The sequence below is a fragment of the Myotis myotis genome, unplaced genomic scaffold (assembly GCF_014108235.1).
Source record: "Myotis myotis isolate mMyoMyo1 unplaced genomic scaffold, mMyoMyo1.p scaffold_m19_p_2, whole genome shotgun sequence".
Lineage (NCBI taxonomy): Eukaryota > Metazoa > Chordata > Mammalia > Chiroptera > Vespertilionidae > Myotis > Myotis myotis.
This window is the reverse complement of record NW_023416324.1, coordinates 151,699,911-151,723,952: the sequence shown is the minus strand read 5'-3', so window position 1 is coordinate 151,723,952 and position 24,042 is coordinate 151,699,911. Positions and strand designations below refer to the sequence as shown.

At 42.1% G+C, this 24,042-nt stretch overlaps 1 protein-coding gene across 14 annotated transcripts in view; it reads left to right on the top strand.

Annotated features, from left to right (window-relative positions):
- ZBTB20 (zinc finger and BTB domain containing 20) overlaps nucleotides 1–24,042 on the top strand; it is an 892,970-nt gene that overhangs the window by 824,781 nt on the left and 44,147 nt on the right. The gene's annotated exons all lie outside the window — the stretch shown is intronic.

Below are 24,042 nucleotides of genomic sequence, written 5' to 3'. Positions count from 1 at the left end.
CTCATCAAACTGCCTTACTTTTGTGTGTCCTTGACAAGATGCACTTACGCATTCACAGTTTTTGTTTATTTTTAATTTAACCTTTGCACATTACCAAAGTGTTGTGTGGGTGGGGTTAACTTTAGCTCTGCAGGTAGCATGACTTGCTGGGGCCAAACGCTGGCCAGGAGACTCCTGGGCTCGTCCCTCTTTCCTGCCATCCACCTCCACTGGCCTTCCTACCCCCAACCCTTTGCTTCACCAGTCCAAGTTCCCGAGATTAAAATTTTTAGTACACTTGGTTCAGTTTGAACTTTTAAGCAATTTTTTTAGAGAACAAAACAAAGGATTTTTTATGGCAAGCTCCATTAATGCCACATTAAGGCTGACATTTTAATTACCCCAAAGTCAGGAAATGCAAAGTCCGGGTTCCCACAGCAACAGAAACTGTCCCCCTAAGTGCTGGCCTCACAGCAGATTCTTTCATCTCTGATTACACAACGCGGGGCACAGGGACATTGTTTTTATCCACACACGTGGAAAGGCGCGCAGCTGATGGCCTTTGTTGTCTTCCTGTAACTACAGTTGAGGATATGGGTCGTTAGCCTCCCGCCCAGACCATCTATATGTATGATCCTGGAGCGGAGGCCGTTACAGCCCGCATGTGCACACGGTCGGAATTAAAGTTGCTGTGGGAACATTAACGCTGATTTCCGGACTTCCGTGCCAATCACATTTAAACCATAATGCTGTAATTTTTGGCATGTAATAAATGTGCATTTCATGTACACAGACAGAAAGAAGCATAAAATGTATTTTAAAGAGCAATTAATTACTAACTTTGTGATTAAAAAACATTTGGTGCGTGTTCCTTCCCATTTAGCATCAGCTGCTGGTCTTAGCCAGGCCTAATAGATGACATACTGTGTCTCATCCTGTATCTCAGATGTACTTACTGTATGTTCCTGTTCTTCTAGATAATTAATTCCCTTAGTAAAGCTGTAGGGGGAAAACAACATAGAAGGAATATGCAGGCATGTAAATAGGGTAAAGGATATTTAGAAGGAAATGATCCATTTCTGCAAATAAACCTCTTAGTCCCTGATAGAAAGCCAGAAATCTGCTAAGTGGGCGTAGACTAAGGTTCCTGGCCACCTCAGAGCATCTGGTCTGGGCCATAGAACAACGAAAGCTGATTTCCCCCGGAATTCCGGGCATGCCCAGTGGGGGGTGATTTTGCTCCTAATAACTATTCTGACTTCAGGCAAAAGCGTTATTTTACTCTGCAACAACTTTTCAGTTTATATTCAAACTGAAAAAGAAAGATTCTAGGGAATCAAGTAGGGTACGGGTTTTGCTGGAAAACTCACAATTTAGAGAGTAGCATTGTGTCCTTCGTTTAGATTTGAATCCGGTTGACCTATTTGTGTTGGAGAAGGAAGTGTTTCAAAATCACTGTTTGACCAAATTTGCGAGCAAAAGGAATTGGTAGCAGTACTCGAAGGTGCAGTGTTGTAAAGGGCAAATGTTTGGGCACTTACTCGGAAATGAGACAGACTTTTACGGAAAGGATGTGTAGCTTAAACTCTTAGGTAAAGCTTTAAGGCTTTCAGCTCTAAGGGGAACGTGCCCATGAGGAATCGGAACCTCGGTTCTTGCTGTTTAGTCACTACCTCTCCTGCTGCCGTTTCCTTTTGCTCAGTTCGGTTGCATGTGGTAGTTACCCTCTGAGACAGACACTTCAGTTTACTGGGCTCTGACTCACTCTCGCTCTGGCTGTCTGTATGTGTGAACGTGTGTCTGTGTGAGTGAAAACTGCTCCAGCAAGTTTTAAGGTCTCTTTGGCACATCTGACTGCGTGTTCAGAAAGTTTCCAATCAGAAAGCTGATTCAGTGTAAAACCTTCCAAAAACTTCCAGACGCACCTGCTCACATGAAAAGATTGGGTTCCTGCGAAGGAGTGGGGGAGGGGCACTCCGAAGGCGGTGTTTAAGACTGAAGAGCTCTGTTTGGAGTGCCAAAAAAATGGAAAACATTTTGCCTCCCCCCAAAGAAAACCTCCACAAATGCTCAAAATGTATAATCAAACAGAATCTTCATTTGGATTCAGATGCATGCATCTCAGCAGATGTGACTAAACTGACTGGAATCCCCCAGGAGCAGCTGAACTGGATTCGGTATGTCTTGATAACTCAACGAGTTATTCTTAGACTTTGGAAGGACAAAAATGGTCCATCTGTGAAGAACCGTAATAGAGACATGGCAAAAAACAGCATCCTCTGAAAGTGTGTATTTATGGAATGTAGGACAAGTTGGACAATCCTGAAAACATTTTGGGGTCACACTAATTTGCAGAGGAGAGAGAGTCAAAGTGGGATGGAATTAGCAGCCGCAGTTACTATCCTATGGCTTGCTATTAACTTTTAGTGGATTCCCTGTCAGTTAAACAGTACACAGAGCATCTTTGGTACAACTGAGTGCTCTCAGTATCTCCAGAATGTCCTGCCTTCCTCTTCATTCTACTTCCTGTAAAGAATTATACATTTACCTTTTCATTGCTAGCAGTTTAAACTGATTTTCTGCTGTTTCATTAACCAAGTAAGCCTCTTGCCTGCTAGTGTGGTTTCATTTCTTTAAAGGTAGTGTTTCCCTTTTTAAAAAGTCACCTTTCTGCCTCTGAGTTAATTGAGAGACAACCTCTTTGACATTCTTTTTATTATTTTTGATAACCTCTTGTTTAGAGATGTCAGTGCTTAGTCCAGCCTTTATTCATTGTCAGGATTTTTTTCTTTAATTTCTTAGAATTTGGACTTAGTATAGTTAGGAATGCATTGATTTTTGCCTCTTTTATAAAATGTTTCCTCTTTTTATAAAACCTGCCCCTCTCTACAATGCTCATTTAATTGGCTGTCTTCCAGGGTCACTTAATGCAGTAATTTCTGTTTGTCAGTCTTACCTCATGCAGTCATGCGTCCTCTATTTACTCATTCATCAAATGTTATTGAGTCCCAGCTTCTGTGTCAAGTCTTTAGCTAGGACAGGAGTAAAGACACAAACAAGATGCTGTCCCTCATTTTAGGAACTCACAAAGTTCCCCAACACTTTCCTAAACCTGTTGTCCAAAAGGGGGACATACAAATGCAATATTAACGTGTTTAAGGGACACAAAAACTTATCAAGCTCCTGAGGAGGGCATGAAGCAGTGGGGAGGGCTTCATCGGGAAGGTGAAGTTGATCATGAAGGAGTAGGTGTGTGTCTGGTAGAAGGGGAGAGGAATGGCATTCCAGGTAGAAGGAACAGAAGCAAAACCACAGAGGCAAAAACACAGCATGGTGCTCTCAGAAATAGCACAGTTCAGTTATAATACTCTGACCTTCTTAGGCCTCATTTTAATCACAGAACAGTTTGCATTTAGGTAAAATTATCTGTCATTGCAATTCAGCTGGGCTGAGGTGTATGTCTCTTTTAGAGACATTTGCTTTCTAAATATATAATAAAACAAGATCCCCATTTGTTTTCAAATAGGCAGAGTGCCCTTCTTTCCATGTATTCAGTAGACATAGGGAAGTATTATAAGGGACTTAGTGATAATTTATTGATGGGCAAAGTTTAGAATAATTTTTCTTATTGAGAAATGTTCCTTCTTGGAGCCCCATAGTCACCTTTGTCATATTGGACCTCTGTCCCTGACCCATTGTCTCTCAGATTCTAGCAATCTGTCCTCTCATGCACTCCTCCCAGGTCCCTGGCAGACCTGGCCTCAAGTTACACCATGCACATTGCTCTCCCAGATACTGCACAAATGGGGTTGTGATTGTCCACATGTAATTATTGGGACAGACTGCTGATTTTCAGGGCTCTATTCTTCATCTTGTCATTTCATATCTTGCAGGAGCACATCTTTAATTCTTATCTGCAGCTGCTAGTGACAGTTTCATATGTGCTTCCTGCACTCGTAGCAAATTTCATTAAATAAAATTAGTGTTCCTCCATATCTGTCAGGCTTCTCACATCAGACTTTTAAAAAATCACATGCACCACTGCCCTCAGAAATGGATCATTTATGACCAATTGAGAGCACGCATGAAGATTCTAGGAATTCCTTGCTTTTAGGAAATTTTAAGTCAAATCCTTCCACCAATCACCTCACACTAGGTACAACGCAGTCAAACCCCTCATTACCTCACCAGCTTTCGGTTTTGCTTTACTTCTGCCTCTGCATCCTTTGTTCTCTCTAAGGATTGCGTACCCGTTAGAACTTTCCATCAGTACTGAGAGGGAGTAAAGATGACCTCGTCTCAGCTCATTATTATACAGATGAGGAAACCAAGGCCCAAAGAGGGCCAGTCTCATACCAAAAGGTTCCCAGAAGAGGGGAAAAACCCCAATTAGAACCCTATTAGGTATGGACTCATACTCTACTGCCTGTGACTGAGTCTGGTTCTAAGAGAATGTATGTTTTCTGAATATAAAGGGAGTCAGGACTATTCATCCCATCAGTTTCCTGAATGCTTTCAATGTGGAGGACCACGGCTAGAAACCGGAGCCTTATGCTCACAGTCTCACAGAGAAGATAGAGCTCCGCCCCTCATACCTGGGTGCATCGGAGCAGGGATCACTCACTGGCAATCATATGAGCACGTCTGTGTGCCCAACACTACACCGAGTTCTCTGTGGGTACAAAACAAAAGTGGAACCAAATACACTCTGCACCAGGAATTTTAAAATTTAGTATATGTCCTCAAATCACCTTTATCTTAGAAGTTAGAAAGTTAATAAGATCCATCCTAATCCAGTTAACAGTAACATCCAGTGCAGTGTATCAGAGAAGGTTCCATTCACGCTCTCTTAAAAGATGAATGAAACTTCATGAGAGGTGAGGCACAGAGCAAGGTACGAGGATTTTGCATTCTGCTGCAGATCTGTGAGAGGCTTGAAGAAGGAGTTGCCAGGATCAGGACTTTGCAGTGGGAAGATCTACTTTAGCAACAGGCATGTGGGGCGTGCATGTATGTCGGAGGGGGTGACTGGAGGGAGGAGAGAGCCCTGAAAGCCTTTCAGTAGCTCAGACTATTGATAACTTGAGGGGTGCTGGTGACAGGGAGTGGAGAGAAGCCAGACTATGGATGAGGGTGGACAGCTCTGGGAGCTGACTGTTTGGTGAGAGAGGAAGTCATGAAAGATATGGCCAAGATATCGACAAAAGAAGATGAGGAAGAAGTGTTTAGAGGAAAAGAATACAGTTCAGTTTTCTGCAGTGCCGAGTATGAGCTACCAGGGAAGGCTGACACTGTGTCACACATGGAGTGGTGGAGTGCAGCAGAAGGTTTGAAATTAGGGCTAACAAATACTTTGGTCAAGAGGCCTTACTTTAGGCCATGAATGTGAGAGTAAACTCCATGATGGTTTTTGTTGACAGAAAAAAGAGAGATGATAAAAAAGAGAATGAGTATCATCAAAGGAAGAAAAAGAAAGAGGGTCTGAGACATAGGAGGAAAACCAGGATACTGCAGAGGGACCATCAGGGAGGGTGGGTCAGCAATGTTGGTGGTTTCCTAGTGGTTGTCAAGAGAGAAGTCAGGTACATCCCAGAAACACCATAAAAAGGGGTTCAGGAGCACACAGGATAAGTGGGAAGGCAACAATTATGAACTACTTTTTAAAGAAGTTTAATGGTTTCAAAAGAAATGATAAACAGGTTACACAAAAGCAGGGTAGTGAATATTTTTATGTTACAGGAATCCCAAGCCCAATTATAGGCTGAGGAACAGAATCCATTGTTAAGGGAGACTGCGGTTAAACAGGCAGGTGAGGAAGAACTAGAGCTCCCATTTTGCAGGGCAATTGGAATGATAAATATATGTAAATGAAATTTGAAGTCATTACCCAAGCCCGAGGAATCAGTAATTTTATTATATTAATTCTCTCTCCACTCCCTTCCAACATTGCTTTCTCTTTCCTTTAGCTAATAAGTAGCAATGTTTAAAAAGAATTGTTACCTGTCTTCTTCAGATGACTTCACAAATATCCACTCACCCTCTCCAGTCTCTGAGCATTAGGCAGACGACAGGTGTCAAATACTTGGAACATTTACATTTTCTAAAAATTTTCAAATAAGTTATCTCAAAGCAGAATCTTTTTTAAATTCCACATTCTGTGAACTGCTTTCCTGAGAGGTCCATTTCAAGCTCTGTAGTAATTAATAACAAACCTATGTGTTGTTCTCACATTCTGCATCATTGTCACAAGATATCCTCAGGTTCATTATTTGTGGAATTTTTTGAAACTTGTTTACCTCCACCGTATTGCTTTTTTGATGGTCGAGGACATCCCTAAGGCCCTGTCATCTGGACACACAGTATCTGCAGTTACTCTGCTCTAGGACTGGAACCAAGTGAATTAAGTGGTTTTTTTATTCTGCTATTAAATTACCTGTAATACTAATAAGGAATTTTTTTCACTATTGTAAGATATATAAACAACTGCATGGAAGAATTTTGAATATGAGTCTTTATAATTTCCCAGGGAAGAATGAATTCAGGGTCCATCAAAATGGACCTGTCCTCTCCAACTTAAAAAAAGGATGTCCTGCCCTACCTGGTTTGGCTCAGTGGATAGAGCGTCGGCCTGTGGACTGAAGGATCCCAGGTTCGATTCCGGTCAAGGGCATGTGCCTTGGTTGCGGGCACATCCCCAGTGGGGAGTGTGCAGGAGGCAGCTGATCGATGTTTCTCTCTCATCAATGTTTCTAATTCTCTATCCCTCTCCCCTCCTCTCTGTAAAAAATCAATAAAATATATTTAAAAAAAAAAAAAAAAAAGGATGTCCTTCTACTCACTTATCCTCAGTGGTTTTAGGTAGGTTCATGTTATCAGTTTCATTCCAAAATTTCATGCAGTATTATTCCAGACTATGTATAATTTTTAAGAAAATTTGGTGTGGCACTTAGAACACCACATGAAAAACTTTAAAAAGTAGTAACTAAGTTAACATTGTCATTTAGTTTTTGCTGTAATCATTTCCTTTCCTTTATAATTAGCTATTATCTCTTTGCCTCATATCTCAACTGGGCATATAAAAGAGATACTGGAGGAAAAGTGTATATAAATTTGAGCTGCATAGCCTGATCCCATGTCTCATGGAAAATACACATGCAAATTCTGAACTTCAGCCATTAGACATTAACCCCAGGGAAGAGGATGCATATGCTTTCCTCAGGGAAGTTCTGTAGGCCTCTCCAGGCAGGCCTGGGTGCTTTTTGCTAATTTTAAGAAAACCCTCAGAAATATAGCTTTTTCTATTTTATCCCCGACCTAAAGGTCCCAGAGGGATGGTGAGATCCCAGGCTCTTGGAGTGGCCTCATAACCCTGGGTTCACATGCGGAGACACGCATGGCAGACTTGCTGTCCCACTGCTAGCATGACTGAGAGCCACCCCTGAGCCGATGTGACCACACATACATGCTTCTGCGTGTGCTGCTCTGGGACACGATGTCTGACTGCCATTAGATTAGGGCCAGGGCATTATAAGAATGAAAGGGCCACTTCCCCAGGACATGTTCCAATCAGAATCTGCATCTCCAAGCCTGGCCCCACGAGTAAACTAAGAAACACGGAGTCCGACGTGAACATCCAAAGGCAGCTGACTCCTGGAGCTCTTTCAGGTCCCTTCACTCTGCCCGCAGGGCCGGGCAGGTATGATAGCAGACTTCTAATGCTGTTTCTGGAACATGGTAATGGACTAATTTGCAACACACGTTGCTCAGAAAATGTTTTTTCACCCCCATGGTCTAGTTATTTGCTCTTTTTAATGTGAACTTCAGCCTATGAATGCATTTCCATGCCTTTACTTCACCTCCCATGCTGCCATTTCCTCATATGCATAATGAGAATGAAAAAAGTATCTTTCTCTGGGTTATTATAGGAATTAGATGGAATTTTGCATGTAAAGCCCCTAAAACAGCATCAGACAGGCAGCCAGCACTCAGTGAATCTGAGCATTATTAGCTATAGTTTAAGTGTTTTAAATTATTAAGTAAATATGTACTAAAATTGATGCGCCATGAAGGAAGGCTGTGGCAGGTGTCCTATCCTTCCTCCTGAGAATGGCAGAGCCCAAAGCTCCGGGTCGGTAGGAGAGCATGTGAGGACCCCACCTCTGCACCTCAGGACAAAGCAGGCTCTCTTTTTGTCCCTTCTTGGAGTCAGGCCTGGATAGACAGGGAAGCCCTTCCATTTGTCTTGTTTTTCTCTAAATTCAAAAGAGGACTAATATTCACTAAGCATCTACTTCGTGTCAAAACATTTCATCATCATTACAAAACACCCCATTTTACAGATAAAGAAACTGTGACACAGAGAAGTTAAAAAAAAAAAAAAACACCTTTCTGAATGTTTTCTTCTTCGTATAGGGAAGGTTTAGAATATTATCTATATTATAGTGTTAACCTATTAAGTTCCTTCTTGTCCTCAAGTGCATTGTAATCAATGAGGGATTTCCTAATTGTAGAGAATGGATTTGTGTCTCTCTTATTTCAAAATGCATAGTAGAACCTATCCAGGCCCCTACCGTGCACCCTCAGGTGTCCTTTAACTGTAGCCACCTTCTAGCCCTAATACCTGAAGAGGCCAAAGCATCAGGTCCCTAGCATGGGCAAATGGCTGTGCTGCACATCACAGAGCCCTTTCCAAAGAGAGCTACTTACAACCAAAGAAATGCACTTTTACTTTTTGAAAGACAGTCTACCTGATGGCTTCAGAGTATTTTGAAATAATTCAAAATAGAGGTAAAGTTAGGAGAGTAAATGTGTTTCACGGCACAGGAGGATTGCTTGTAATCACCCACTCACTAGCCTTTTTCCATGCTGAAGCAGGTTGTAGTAATTGAAAAAAATATATAGTAAGATATTCAGTAAGACTTGTTGGCTTGTTGTACCTAGTGAGGCTTTCCTATCCCAAGGTGCCCACATAGTTATTGGTAATGCGTGGAGATAATTTCAGACATTTGCTTCTCTTAACTCCTGAGCACCTTTGCTGAGAATACAATTTCAGGGACGTATGGGCATAAAACTGGAGCTATAAATCTCTCAATAATAGTTGCAGATCCAATGCTCAAGGAGATTGGATACAAGTCTATGTAAATCCCAAGTCAGACCCTTAAAGTGATAACTTACTGAGACATGATGTCTGCATCTCATATGCAGTATTCCTTAAGTCATATGTTGATGGCTAATCAGCAGAATCCAAAGACACAAATTAGATGGTACAATATTTACAGAGAAAATATATGTGTAGCTTGAAAAGCAAAGATCCTCAATCTTCAGGGTTATAAGTCCCACGGGGTGGGGGAGGGGAGGGGTTGGATGGGGAGGTGGAAGATAGCAGTTGCAATCTGAGCTGTCAACACTGTGGCCAAGAAGGGAATGAATATAACAGTAGAAAGAGAGGGCTTTAAGACAGAACTTCTTGATTAAAGAAGTTTGGAACTTTAGGAAATACATTTGAGAAAATTAAGAAGAAATACAGGGTAAGATGAATTATTCCTGTTCCTCAAATAACAATCTAGTGGTTAAATTATTGAATGTTTATTCCGGCAAGGTGGGAAAATTTGTGAGGACAGAAATCCTGTCTGTCTTATTCACTGCTGGGTCCTTAGCAGACTGCTTCAGCATAGTAGGTGCTCAGCAAAATCTTGTTGAATGAATGAATGAGGTGGGCTGAACTGAGCGAAAGAGTATAATGCATTTGTGAGCATTCACCCATTGGTAAAGTATAGGCACTGATTTCTTGTTTTTATTTTTTTATTCAGCAGACCTACAAAATGAAGTGCATCCCAGATACCCTCTGGTTTTTATGCTGGGAAAACATAATCACTTTCTGTTGGATGTAGGCTGCTACATGTTTTGATTCTAGTAGCAATATGGCAGGGTTAAGGTCAACTTTGTAGTATAATCTGGTGCCTGTTTTTGATAGATATCATGAAAATAGATACTTATTTTCAAGATGCTCAAACAGATGATTAGATGAAAGCCCCATCAAACCTTGAAACAACAAACAGGAAAGGTTTTCCCACTCCCACCTCCCATGACTGTACCATCCCGCAGTTTTCTGTAACCCCACACCCTCCTCCTGGTTTCACCCTTTTCCTGGTCTCATCTTTGTCTAGAGAATATAGCACGTGACTGGCAGGCTAGCAAGGAGACAGTTCTTGAAATACCCACCCCCACGCTGTGCTCTTAAGCTTCTCTGGTGGGAATGGCATGATGTGACCCACAGCAGGCAGAGCTGGCTCAGGGATACAGGAGCTCAGCACAGAATCTCAGTGCCTTCCCGCTGGAAGGCCCTCCAGAGAGTTCACACCCACCCTCACTCAGCTGGCTGGACAGTAGAGGGACGTGTAGGAAAACAAATTCCTGGCTGAATGAAGAGTGGATTAAATGAATGAGACATGAGTTCACTCCTCCAGAAGTCTCTGCCATCCTACTTGAATAGAAAGCTAACTTTGAAGCCACCCTATTCTCCATGGCACAGTTTTGTATATATTCAGCATTGGACTGTAGTTACCATCTGCTGCCAGTGCATAGGGCTAAGGAAGTATTGGGGTGGGTAGGAGGAGGCCAGGAGGGAAGAAAAGAGACACTTAAAACGAACTCATGATCTCCTTTGTGTTGGAGTCTAGATTTCAGAACATCAGTCTGGTACTTCAAGAACAAAAACACCAGTGTGTCTTCGACCACACCAGGCGCCGGCACATCAGATAAGACCTGCGCTGTGTGGAGTTCAGGCACCAAGCTTCAAGAAACTCTAAAAGTAAAATTAAAGGGGCAAACTGAGGAAGCTGAAAGGCGCAAAAGCATAGGGGAAAACACAACCACAAGGGCTCTGCAGATATGAACCATCAGGGTTACAGTAGTTCAAAAACGAATATACTAATTAAGGAGTTGAGAAATGCTATAAATCCCCAGAATTTAAGGATCTTTAGAAGAAATGAGACACTTCTCTGTACACTCTGAGTACACTGTGATCCTAGCAGAACCTCAGGGTGAAAGTGACCTGACTATTGTGCATCGCTGAGGATTTAAATGGCTGATTGAGAGTTACAGGCGGTTGTGCTAGAGGCACAACAGAAAAAGTTGTTCAAAGCGAATAAGACCAGAGTACATCTCTGGAAGGCAGTGAATAGCTCACATAGCTTCCTCTAGTTTCCCTAATATTACCTGTGTAAATTGTTGGTTTGGGCACAGAATCATATCGATCATTTATATACTGAAATGGCATTTCAGAGAATACTGATTAAGCTGGGGGGTTTACACAAGTGGAAAAAAATTATTACAGTAAAGTTAACTTTGCCTTTGAAAAAGGCAAGTACTGCTATGTATTGTATAGTGGTTCTGTATCTCAAGTTTGAGAAAGTTACAAGGTGGAGAGGTAGACATCCTTTTGGCTGTGCAAGGAAAGAATCTCTTCAGATATGTATGAATATAAATTTGCTAGTAGAAGCATTGCCAATCCTAGGTGTGCAAAACTCACTTTAGGGAGCAAAGTGACTACCCAGCAGGGGTCACGCTCGGTGCTTGGAGTGGCCGAGTCAGTAAATGTGTGTTAGCTGCATGAGCTCTGTCCTTGACACCTATCTGCCATCAGGGGCAAGTCACACAACTATGGCTGAGCCACATTTAGAATATTAGCAATATCTTCAGTCTATTTGGTGTATGGTTTCTCTTCTTAGCAACCCTGTGTGCCTCTACATTCTATTTTATTTGTCCTCCAGCATCTCTATGAAGCCCCAGTATCTTTATGTTACAGGTAGGGTAACTGGTCCACACAGCAATAACTGAATTCTCTGTCTTTAAACATAAAATTATTAGTAATCATTATATGACCCAGCTGCTTGTACTATTTTTCACATTACCTCCGGTTTCCCAAGTAAAGGACATATTTTCTCTTTCTCATTATTTTTTTTAATTGGTTTTCAGAAAAATTGAGATAAAAACAGAATCTAACAAATATCCCATGGAGATATTTGGTGTTCTCTTTTCTCTCAAGAATAAATTAAGACTTTCTCTGTTCTTCTCTCCTGGCTCTCTCTGTAGATAGTCAAAATTCCATGCCAATTTCCAAATGAATAAGGACTCATTCTAATAGCCAGATCACAGTCCCCTATTGAGGAAACAGTCTTGTAAATTCATGTCTGGAACCCATAGAAGTTACTTTTGGTTATAAACTTCAGCATTTTGACCTGAAGGTTTTTAAACAGTACTAATATGTGACCTGGTTGTGAGTTCAGCAATAAATTATACTCAGAAATGTGAAAGGCCAAAAAGAAAACTAGTGTCTTTTATCCTCTCTGGTGACCTACACTAAATATTGCATATTTACTTTGTAAATGAGGACACCCAGTGGCCACCAAGTGAAAATATTCCAAACAATCCCTGACATTGTTTAGGCAAATATAAATCCCCATTATCAAAGCTGATTGATAGATACCTCTGTAACATCTATCACCAAGCAGCATAGCATCCCTAAGGTAGGCGAGAGTGGTGGGAGTTTGGCCTGATCATGTTTATATCATTTCACAGGTTGTTTTTTTCTCTCAGGGTGGTATAAGGTATGGCTGAGCTTTGAATTCCACTGAATTCTCAGCTGACAGAAGGACCATTGAGGTGCCTCTTGGAAATGGAATCAGAAAGATGGGGACAGTGTGGCATGTGTCAGAAATGAATGAGCACAGTTTGTGGGAAAATCAGTGAACACATGAGAAACCAATTGCCTTAGACCTTAAATTCATACTGAAAAGAGAACTGTGGCTATTCCCTGATGAGAGGAGGTAGAGTAACAAAGGGCAGGAGAAGAGCATTACATGGAATTTCAGGGATGGAAAGACCCCCTGGAACTACAACATGTAGACATACCTCAAAGGAAAGGTGTCCCCTGAGATTGTCTCTTATTCTCAGCATTGGAGAGTTGACCAAACAAATACTCAAATAGGAACTACTCAGTGTAAAGAAAAGTATTGGGCAGTGTGAGCGATTCATTCGTTTGGAATCATAGTTGTAGGTATAACAATGCAAGGCAGTAGCCTTCTGGAAGCTTAGAGTCTTCTCATAGAGATAAGACAGGCACAAATGACCAAAAAAAAAAAAAAAAGACAACAATATACTATGAAGGACTAAATGTGCTACTTGTGTAAAAAGTTCAGATTGTTCTTCAAAATTCAGGTACAAGAAATATTTCCTTATTTTTCTAAAGCAAATCAAACCCAAGACCACCAAGTGAGCAAGAAATTCAGTGAAGTTCCAGGGTTCCTTTCCCCACCCCCACCCCCAGACCTGCACAAGACTCATGAAATCTAGGGTAGAATCAGACCATTAGTCCATGGTGGTCTCCATCATTGACATTGCTTGTCCACCGACAAAGATGCCATTGAGCCTTGTCCATCTGACTGCCTGAAACTACTACATTAGTTGGTTTTAGAGCAGCCCTTCACGGAGGTCCTCGGACATGGGCCCAGCCCCAAGATCATCACTGTTAATCTCAAGTCAGTGCCTTTTCATTTGAGCTTCTAAACGTGTGACTTGACATGCAATTGCCCCAACTAGAATCCTGTGCAAGCAGAGACCTCAAACCTTGTCATATTCCCCCTTTGAGGGGAAGTTGTTTTTCTCACTGTCAGGCCACCTCAATCTATCTCCAAAGCATCATGCCCTGGCCTGTGTGGCTCAGTTGGTTGAGCATCGTCCCATGCACTGGAAGGTTCAATTCCTAGTCAGGGCACATGTCCCAGTTGTGGACTTGATCCCAGGTAGGGGGCTACAGGAGGCAGCCCATCGATGTTACGCTCTCTCTTTTCCTCTCCCTTCCTCTCTCTCTAAAAATCAATAAAAACATCTTTTAAAAAAGCATCAGCCTTCTGCTCCTCACCCCAGAAAGAGACCAGAATAATTCTCCATAGAGAAGGTAGATTCCAAAAATGAAACTCTTTGTCTTGAGGTTTTGCTTTTAGGGCTTAATTTCTGATTTGGGCTCTGAAGCCACACCTCCCAAGGGCAAGGAAGCCCAGAACTGTGCACAAGGCTTGGCCTTTCTTAATTGCCTTATTATTATGAAAGTTCTCTAATTCAGTGAAGTAAAAAAAAAACAAAAAAACAAAACTTGTTTCAGTTTATTACCTCACCAAGCAATGGGAACTAGGAAAAGAGAACTCAGGATGGACTAGTAATCAAAGTCTCCACAGAGAATGAAGAACTTTAAATAGGGTTCTCGAATGTACTTAAGATTTGGTAAGTAGAGAAAGCACAATAATTTCAGAACCCAGGGAAAATTCAGCAGAAGAGAATGAAGAATGGATGCAATACATGCAAGGGATGGCAAAGTGTCCAGCTTCTTGGATTAGCACAGAGATTTTATTTCAGTAAAATAAGATGAGATGATTAGATTAGTACCTGTAGCTCCAGAAGATTACTGCTTACTATCCTTTTTTCCTATAATATGTAAATAATATAATAAAATATATAAATTTACAAATATACTATAAACATATACATAGAGAATCCTATACAGACAGTCCTCAGGTTATATCGGACTCAACGTACATCGTTTCATGGTTACATCGCCATCTCTCATTTATTTATTAGGAAAAAAAAAGTTCCATCATTTCGACGTATGTACATATGTGCTTTATGTTTTTTATTATTTATTTACCACAAGTAAAGGTCAGGAATTGTTATCTTTCTTTTAAATTTTTTTTACTGTTTCACTTCATTATTGCTGTGTATGTGCTCCATGTGAGTGGCATAGGTGTTTATGTAGGTGGGTTCCAACTTACAGTGAAAATTGCCTTACATTGCGCTGTAGGAATGGACATAACCCGAGGACCTACTGTGTAATAAAAGCCAGCGACTGAACAGTAGAACAACAAGAACGGCCAGTCAACCAGTCACTATGACGCACACTGACCACCAGGGGGCAGACACTCAACGCAGGAGCTGCCCCCTGGTGGTCAGTATGCTCCCACAGTAGGAGCACTGCTTGGCTGACAGGGGTGAGTGACTGCTCTCATAGTGGCCGCTTAGAGGGCGAGTCCACAGCCGTGCAGCTGACCGGGATGAGCGGCGCTCCCACAGTGGGCCGATCCCTACAGGCCACACTCCCCACCAGTGCACGAATCCCGTGCACTGGGCCTCTTGTATAAAAATAAAATACTCCTTAGTAGAATAATTACAAAGTATGCCTTCCCCTTCACTTATTTATCAGTGATTCCCAAAGCTTTACATTCTGACAACACTTATTTAGGATCTTCTTCATCCCAGCATGAGCCAAAAGGAACTTCCTTCTTATTTTTTCTTAAGGAAATCCTGTGCCTGGTTCTATAATGGATCACCCTAAGTGGGCTGTTGAGATGTAGTTTCAACTATGCTCTTAAACTGGCCACATTAACTCACTACTGTGCTTCCCTGTTAACTAGTCATTCAGCAAAACAGTTATTTTTTTTCCTTGGCTTTTCTTTGTTGCTTTGAGCTAAAAAACCTTCATCCCTCAGTAAAACAGCCCAGCAGGTTCAAGTCCACACCTTCCACAGAGAAATAGTGCAGCCACTCCTACCAGCAAACAGCTATGCTTGAAAATCAGCTGTCACTTTGGAAGCAGCTTATTTTTTCTAGGAAGGCACAGGCAAAAACAATGTCAGACCTGCGCAGCAACAGAGGACAAAAGGAAGTTCTATGAATTGGGAAGCTCTGATTATTTTAGTCAAAAAGCTTTTTCTAAATGACACTATGGAGTTCTGTTTTCTCACTCATTGAAGTTCAATTAAGTAAAAAAAAAAAAATTAATTTCTACCTAATTTCATTGATATTTAAAAAAAGAGAGAGAGTGCCATTCCTGGGATTTATGCGTGATATTCAAACTCACTAGAGTTAAAAATTTATTTTCCTTTTAAAAGTAAGCATATGATGTTGTAGAGATTAAAAGAAGAACAGATTAATAAGAAAATGCTGGTTTTTATATAAACACTTTTTAAATTTAATGATTCCTTTTCAAGCAAAATAAAGAACAGGACTTGTTAACTTGTGCATTTGAATATATGGATCCTTCTTCAAGGCCTATGCAAAGCCATGTTCAAACTGCGTACTTTGTGAATTTAAGTAGATCCCTTTGTTCACTTTTGTATCCCACCCACAGATGTAGCATCTCTGTGTTTTTGTTCCCCAGATTTAGTGAACAAAAGAAAAGGTTACAATAGGGCAGCAGCTAAATTTGTAAGGAAAGAGCTTTAGGAAAAAAAATCAAACTCCTAAAAGGTGTCTCAAAAGGTTTATGATATAAGAGGATTTAAAGGCATCAACCTCAGATTTCATTGCCTTTTCTCCTTCGTCACAGCAGGTCCTCCCTCTTCAAGAAGCTATTTCATTTCAGCTTTAGAATGAGGGCATAGGTGTCTCTCAGAATGCTGTCTACAATTATAGCTACCCAATGCCTTTGTTCACAGAGTAAAACTTGGCTTTCACAAGAGAGGAAAGAAGGTGTTTGAACTTCTGCTGGAATTAAATGCTCAAAGTATAGAATTTAGAAAGCATGTAGCTTGGTAGTACCCCAAACTGAATATTTAGATTGGTCCCATGAAGTGGATAGTCAATTACTTGCTGATTGTTTGACTGTATTCTTACCTCATAACTATAGGTATTTAAGTTAATTTAAAAGAATTTTCAATACATTAGTAAATATGTAGGAAAATATACTTTTTTACCATTTTTTAAATTTTTATTTTTTCAATTCAGTTGGCATTCAGTATTATTTTATATCAATTTTAGGTATGTCACATAGTGGTTAGACATTTATATAATTTTGAAGTGATCCCCCCATAAGTCTAATACCCACCTGGCACCAAACATAGTTATTACAATATTATAATATTATTGACTATATTCCCTGTACTGTACTTCACATCCCCATAACTATTTTGTAACTACCAATTGTATTTATTACTCCCTTCACCATTTTTACCCATCCACCCACCTCCCATCTGGCAACAATCAGTTTGTTCTCTGTATCTGTGAGTCTGTTTCTGTTTTATTTGTTCATTTGTATTGTTCTTTAGATTCCACATATAAGTGGTATCTCTTTCTCTGACTTATTTTACTTAGCATAATATTCTCTAGGTCCATCCATGTTTTGCAAATGTAAGGTTTCATTGTGTATTTTTTTTATACCCAAGTAATATTTCATTGTATATATGTACCACTTCTTTATCTAATTGTATATTGATGGGCACTTAGGTTGCTTCCATATCTTGGCTATCCTATATAATAAAGAGGTAATATGCAAATTAACCCTCATGCCCTCACAAGATGGCTGCCTATGACCGGGCCTGCAGGGGGGTTAGTGAGGGACGACCAACTGTTAACTAGTCATTCAGCAAAACAGTTATTTTTTTTCCTTGGCTTTTCTTTGTTGCTTTGAGATAAAAAAAACCTTCATCCCTCAGTAAAACCGCCCAGCAGGTTCAAGTCCACACCTTCCACAGAGAAATAGTGCAGCCACTCCTACTAGCAAACAGCTATGCTTGAAAATCAGCTGTCACTTTGGAAGCAGCTTATTTTTTCTAGGAAGGCACAGGCAAAAACAATGTCAGACCTGCGCAGCAACAGAGGACAAAAGGAAGTATTCTTTTTGTATTCTTACCTCATAACTATAGGTATTTAAGTTAATTTAAAAGAATTTTCAATACATTAGTAAATATGTAGGAAAATATACTTTTTTACCATTTTTTAAATTTTTATTTTTTCAATTCAGTTGGCATTCAGTATTATTTTATATCAATTTTAGGTATGTCAACTGATCAAGTAGGCTGCATGGGGCGACCAGGAAGGCAGGGGGAGTAGTGAGGGACGACCAAACAACTGATCAAGCAGGCTGCATGGGGCGACCAGGAAGGCAGGGGGAGTAGTGAGGGACGACCAAACAACTGATCAAGCAGGCTGCATGGGGCGACCAGGAAGGCAGGGGGAGTAGTGAGGGACGACCAAATGACTGAAGAGCAGGCTGTGTGGGGAGACCAGGCTGGCAGGGGGGCCATGAGGGGCGACCAGGTCGGTGGGGGGGGTCCGCAGTAAGAGGCAACCAGGCCAGAAGTGGGGGCAGTTGGGAGCGATTAGGCTGGCAGAGGGGGCAGTGGGGGGCAACTAGGCTGGTGGGGGCGTAAGTTGGGGGTCACCAGGCCGGCATGGGGGGACAGTGAGGGGTGATCAGGCCAGCAGTGGGGGCAGTTAGGGGTGACCAGGCAGGCAGGCAGGTGAGCGATTAGGAGCCAGCAGTCCAGGATTGTTAGAGAGATGTCTGACTCCCCTGAGGGGTTCCAGATTGGAGAGGGTGCAGGCTGGGCTGAGGGGACCCCCCTACTATCCCCCCCCCCAGTGCACGAATTTCATGCATCAGGCCTCTAGTTATAAATAATGCTGTAATGAACATAGGGATGCATATATTTTCAAATTAGTGTTTTGGATTTCATTCAATAAATAACCAGAAGTGGAATTTATATGTCATGTGGTAGTTCTGTTTTTAATTTTCTGAGAAATACCCATACAGCTTTCCACAGGGGCTGCACCAATTTGCAATCCCACCAACAATACAGGAGGGTTCACTTGCCCCATACCCTCACTACCACTTGTTGATTTATTGCTGATAGCCATTCTGACAGGTATGAAGTGATATCTCATTGTTGTTTTAATTGGCACTTCCCCAATTAGTTGCGTGCTCCAAGCGGCCATGCAGGCTGGCAGGCAGAAGTGGTTAGGAGCAATCAGGCAGCCAGACAGGCGAGCGGTTGGGAGCAACACAATGCTGTGACCAGTGCTAGGTGGGTGAGACGCGGGTCCCGGCTCCCTGCGGGGTGCCTCCTTGCATGATTTTAATAGTGCGCTGGGCCTCTAGTAACCTATATAATAAAGGGGTAATATGCAAATTGACCATCACTCCAACACACAAGATGGCCACCCCATGTGGTCAAAGATGGCCGCCCCCATGTGGACACCAGATGGCCACCACAAAATGGCCAGCAGGGGAGGGCAGTTGGGGGTGATCAGGTCTGCAGGGGAGGGCAGTAAGAGGTGACCAGGCCTGCAGGGGAGGGCAGTTAGAGGCAATTGGGCCAGCAGGGGAGCAGTATGCATCGATCAGGCTGGGAGGCAGAAGTGATTAGGGGCAATCAGGCAGCCAGACAGGTGAGCGGTTGGGAGCCAGCAGTCCTGGATTGTGAGAGGGATGTCCGACTGCCCATTTAGGCCCAATCCTGTTGGGCCTAAATGGGCAGTTGGACATCCAGGATTGGGCCTAAATGGGCAGTCGGACATCCCTCGAGGGGTCCCAGATTGGAGAGGGTGCAGGCTGGGCTGAGGGACACACACCCCCATGCACAAATTTTGTGTACTGGGCCTCTAGTATATAATAAAAGGCTAATATGCAAATAGACTAAACGGCAGAACAACCAAACAACTGGTCACTATGACATGCGCTGACCACCAGGGGGCATGTGCGGAACATGGTGGGCACTGGCCGTGGCGGGATGATGGAGCAGGTGAGCGGGCGTGCCAAACCAAGATGGTGCGCCAGTCGCTGTCATTGGGGCAAGCCTCTGGTGGTTACTGAAAGTTTTTTGCTCCTGCACATCGCGGTCCCGCCCGGTGCTTGCAACTGCTGCCAGCGCCAGCCTCACCCGCACCTGCAGCTGGCGCCGGAGCCGCTGCTCACACCTGCTGGTGGTACCTGGTTCCAGTCCCGATCACTCAGCGCCATCAGCAGGTGTGAGCGGCGGCTGCCAGCCATGATTGTCCCTGAGGGCTTCTCCACCTCCCCCTGCTCCTGAGGGACAATCAGGACAAACTGCCACTTGCACTCACTGCTGGCACCGGCCCCCATCACTCCGCACCATCAGTGTGTGCGAGTAGCAGCAATGGGAGCGGGGCTGCCGGCAGACAGGGGAACTCAGACAGGGGACTGGGGGCCGCAGTGGGAGGGGTCGGGTGGGGGTGCAGAGGATGGGCCAAGACCTGCCCCTGTGCCTACTGCAGCCTCGCAGCCCACAATTCCTTTCAAGGCGCATGAGTTTGTGCACTGGGCCCCTAGTGTGTGTGTGTGTGTGTGTGTGTGTGTGTACGTGTGTGTTCATTCCTACATTGGGTGGGTAAATGTTTAGAAGAGTTATAGCCTCTTGTTGGATTAATCCTTTTATCATCATGTAGTGTTTTTGTCTCTTATTATAGCCTTTGTTTTAAAGTTATTTTCTCTGATGTAATTATTTCTACCCCAGCTCTTTTGCTTTTTGCTTCCACTGCATGAAATATTTTTTCATCCTTTCATTTTCGGTCTTGGTGTGTCTTTCTATTTGAAATGGGTCTCTTGTAGACAGCATATGTATAGGTCTTGCTTTCTTATTCACTCAGCCACCCTATATCTTTTAATTGGCACACTTAATCCATTTACATTTCAAGTGATTATTGATAGGTATGTTGTTATTTTCAACTGTTACCCATATTTATGGGTTGGTTTGTTTTTTCATTTCTTTTCTTCTTCTTCTTAAAATAGTTCCTTTAACATTTCTTGTAATACTGGTTTGGTGGTAATGAATTTCTTCAGCTTCTTCTTGTCTGGGAAGCACTTTATCTTTCCTTTGATTTTAAATGATAGCCTTGCTGAGTAAAGTAATCTTGGTTGTAGGTCCTTGCTTTTTATCACTTTGAATAGTTTGTGCAAATCCCTCTGGCATGCAAAGTTTTTGATGAGAAATCAGTTGAAAGTCTTGTGGAAACTCCCTTGTAGGTAACTAACTGCTTTTCTCTTGCCATTTTTAGTATTATCTTTGTCTTTAACCTTGGTGTTTTAATTATGTTGTTTCTTTGTGTGGGCCTCTTTGGGATCATCTTGTTTGGCACTTCCTGGACTTTTGTGTGTATTTCCTTCACCCAAGATTAAGTAACTTTTCAGTCATATTTTCATTAAGTAGGTTTTCAATTCCTTGCTCTCTCTTCATCTCTTTCTGTTACTCCTATATGTGAATGTCGTTATGCTTGATGTTGTCCCAGAGGTCCTTTAAAATATCTTCATGTCTGTTTGGTTTTTGCTGTTTTGATTGCATGTTTTCTGCTACCTTGCCTCCCAAATTGCTGATTCAATCCTCTGTTTCATCTAATCTGCTCTTGATTCCTTCTAGTATGATATTTATTTCACTTATTGTATTCTTAATTTCTGACTTTTTAATGGTTTCTGTGTCTCTTTTTATGTCTCCTATCTATTTATTGATCTATTCTTCTCCTAAGTTCATTGAGCATCCTATAACCAATGTTTTTCTATCTGGTAATTTGCTTGCTTCCATTTGGTGTAGTTCTTTATGGGGAGTTTTCAATTGGGACACATTTCTTTGTCTCCTCATTTTGGCTGCCTTTGCATGTTTGTTTCTATTTATTAGTTGGACCTGCTACATCTTCAAGTCTTGGCCAGGTGGCTTTATGTAGTAGGTGTCCTGTGGGGCCCAGTGGCATTGTCTCCTTGGTCACAGGAGTTGGGTACTCTAAGAGTATCCCTTGTGTAGATTTTGTGTGCCCTCCTGTTGTAATTTAGCTTTCATTGCTGCTTAAGCACCAGTGAATGGGATTGACCCTCAGATTGACTGTCTGTGAGGACTAGCCACAACCATAGAATGAGCTGACCCCATGGAGCAAGATTAACAGCAGGGATTTGGTGCCTTCTGAGATCACTCTTTGGGTATGTCATTTGTGGAGCTATTTGGGTGGTGCTTTTTTGTGGTCTGAGGCTGGCCACCGGGTTGTTGGTTTTGTGGCCTCTTGGGAAGTGTTCCAGTGCAGACTAAGGTCAGCCACTGCCTGTGCCTGACCCAAGGCCACCTAGTAGAAGTTACTGAGTGATCCATAGTTGACAGCTGCATGTGTTGGGCCTGGAGGTGCATGGGAGAGGTCATGCTGCAACTCAAAGCCAGGCCTCGGGGCACTCGCCAAAAGTCACAGTGCACACTGAGGGCAGCCACCACCTGCCTGAGCCTGCAGACCTTGGGGAGCTTTTAAGAAAGCTTGTAGCTGCCTGTGAGGCACAACCCCTAAAAGAGCCAGGGCAATATTTGAATTGGGTGGAACTTGGCCTCAGGGAATCACCAGAGTGGTGTGAGCAGTGTTCACCAGGTTAATGCTGATTCAGATTTGGCCCTCATCTGCCCCTACGCTGTATGAGGGGAGGGATCAACACAGGGACAATGGCATCCCTCATCCTGAAGCCACACAATTCATTTTCTACCTGCACAACTCTGATGCCTTTTGAGCTGCTGTCCCTTCGCTGGAGCTTAGGGTGAGTGTCTGTGAGCGATTGAGTCTCTGTGTGGGCCCTTTAAGAGTACAGCTTGGTTTCCAGCAGCCCTCTGTCTCACTGAGGGGAATTGCTACAGAGTTGGGTGGGACCAGGTCTCAGGGAGTCACCAGGGTAAGAATAGGGGGTAAATTTTACATAGAAAAGCATATCATGAAGTCCAGTGAAATTCGCCTAAAAATTTATTCTAAGTTCGTTATGATATTCACAGGGTCCAGAAAGATAAAAGTAGAATGAGCTTCACCTGGGCACTGAGGTCTGGGAGAAGTTGATTGATTAATGTACATTTCAAATACCAAAGGTGCTTAAGGATGACTTTCTTCCACTGTGAGTCCATCAGTGAATGTTTCCGTTTTTAATGGCTGAAAATTCAAGTGACCCCAAAAACAACTTCACCCGTCAGTTGTATTTGCAATGTTAGACATATGGTCAAGCATTTCTTAGTCTCCTCTGAGAAATAACAGCAGACCTCATTTGAAATAAGGCAAACCAAAGACCTGGGCTACCTGAAGGGCACTGAGCCTTCAGAGCCCAGTGAAAAGACTTCCCTAGAATTACTTCTTCCTTTGGATCCCACTGGTAATATCAGTAGCCCCATCCTTCAGACAAAGTTAAGGCTTTTACCTTTGGGTAGAATGAAAGCAAGAAAGGAGGAGCAGTCCCGTTTTTGAGATGAGCCTGAAAACATGAGGCATGTTGTCCAGCTTCACCATTTTGGCCTCTTGTTGCCCATATATGAAGCTTAGTGAAACTTAATGGTTTAATAGAAGAAAAGAAGGAAAGAGAGGAAGGAGGGAGGAAGGATGGAAAGAAAGGCAAGGAAGGGAGAGAGAAAAGTATGAGCAAGTGGCCTCTTTGAAGTACAACAGAGCTTGCAGATGAACTCTATCTTGTTGGCTATATTTGAATTACATATTAAGTTTTTATTTATTTTTTATTCAACGTATACCATAAAATCTTATTTTTACAATAAAAAAAGTTAAACATTGTTTCCTAATTCTTCTCTGGATTTGTGTTAACTGTCCAAGGGGATCCACTCTGATAAAAACATGATTCAAACCAAGTTTTGCTAAATAATAATTGGCTTCAACAATCATAAAACTATGTGGCTCTGTTATATTCCACCCTATCTCAGCAAGGGTTAGTATTATCTACATCTGCCTTCTCTTTTTTTCTCTCTTCTCTTTCAGTCTCATTTTTATTTTTAAATCATTCTCTTCTGAAAGGTAATAACTTCTGTCAGTTTGGCTAAGGTTGTTGAGCTTATCATATAAAATAACATCAGCTCAACTTGAAGTAAATGGGAAACATCAGCTCAGCAGACCTGATGCATCAGATACAGTGGTGAAGGTTGCATTAGTTACAAAGACTTTAATTATTGAAAGTTTTTAAGAGCTGCTTAAAGAGAGAGAATTGAATCTCTCAATCCATGGGTCTTAACTTGGGAGAACACAGACCTGTTTGAGATTCTAATAAAAGCCACTGACCTTATTCCTGTGAAAGTAGGAACATGTCCATTCATGAAAAAAATGTAGATGCACCCCCGAAAGCCTTGTATACATCTTAAGGACTTATGAATACTTAAAATGTGTTCCAGAAATGTTACATGTATGAATGACATTTTAAGTAATATGAAAGACATACTCAAGTACAGTATTGAGATCATAGATATAATGGTGTTGTAAACACTTTAAACC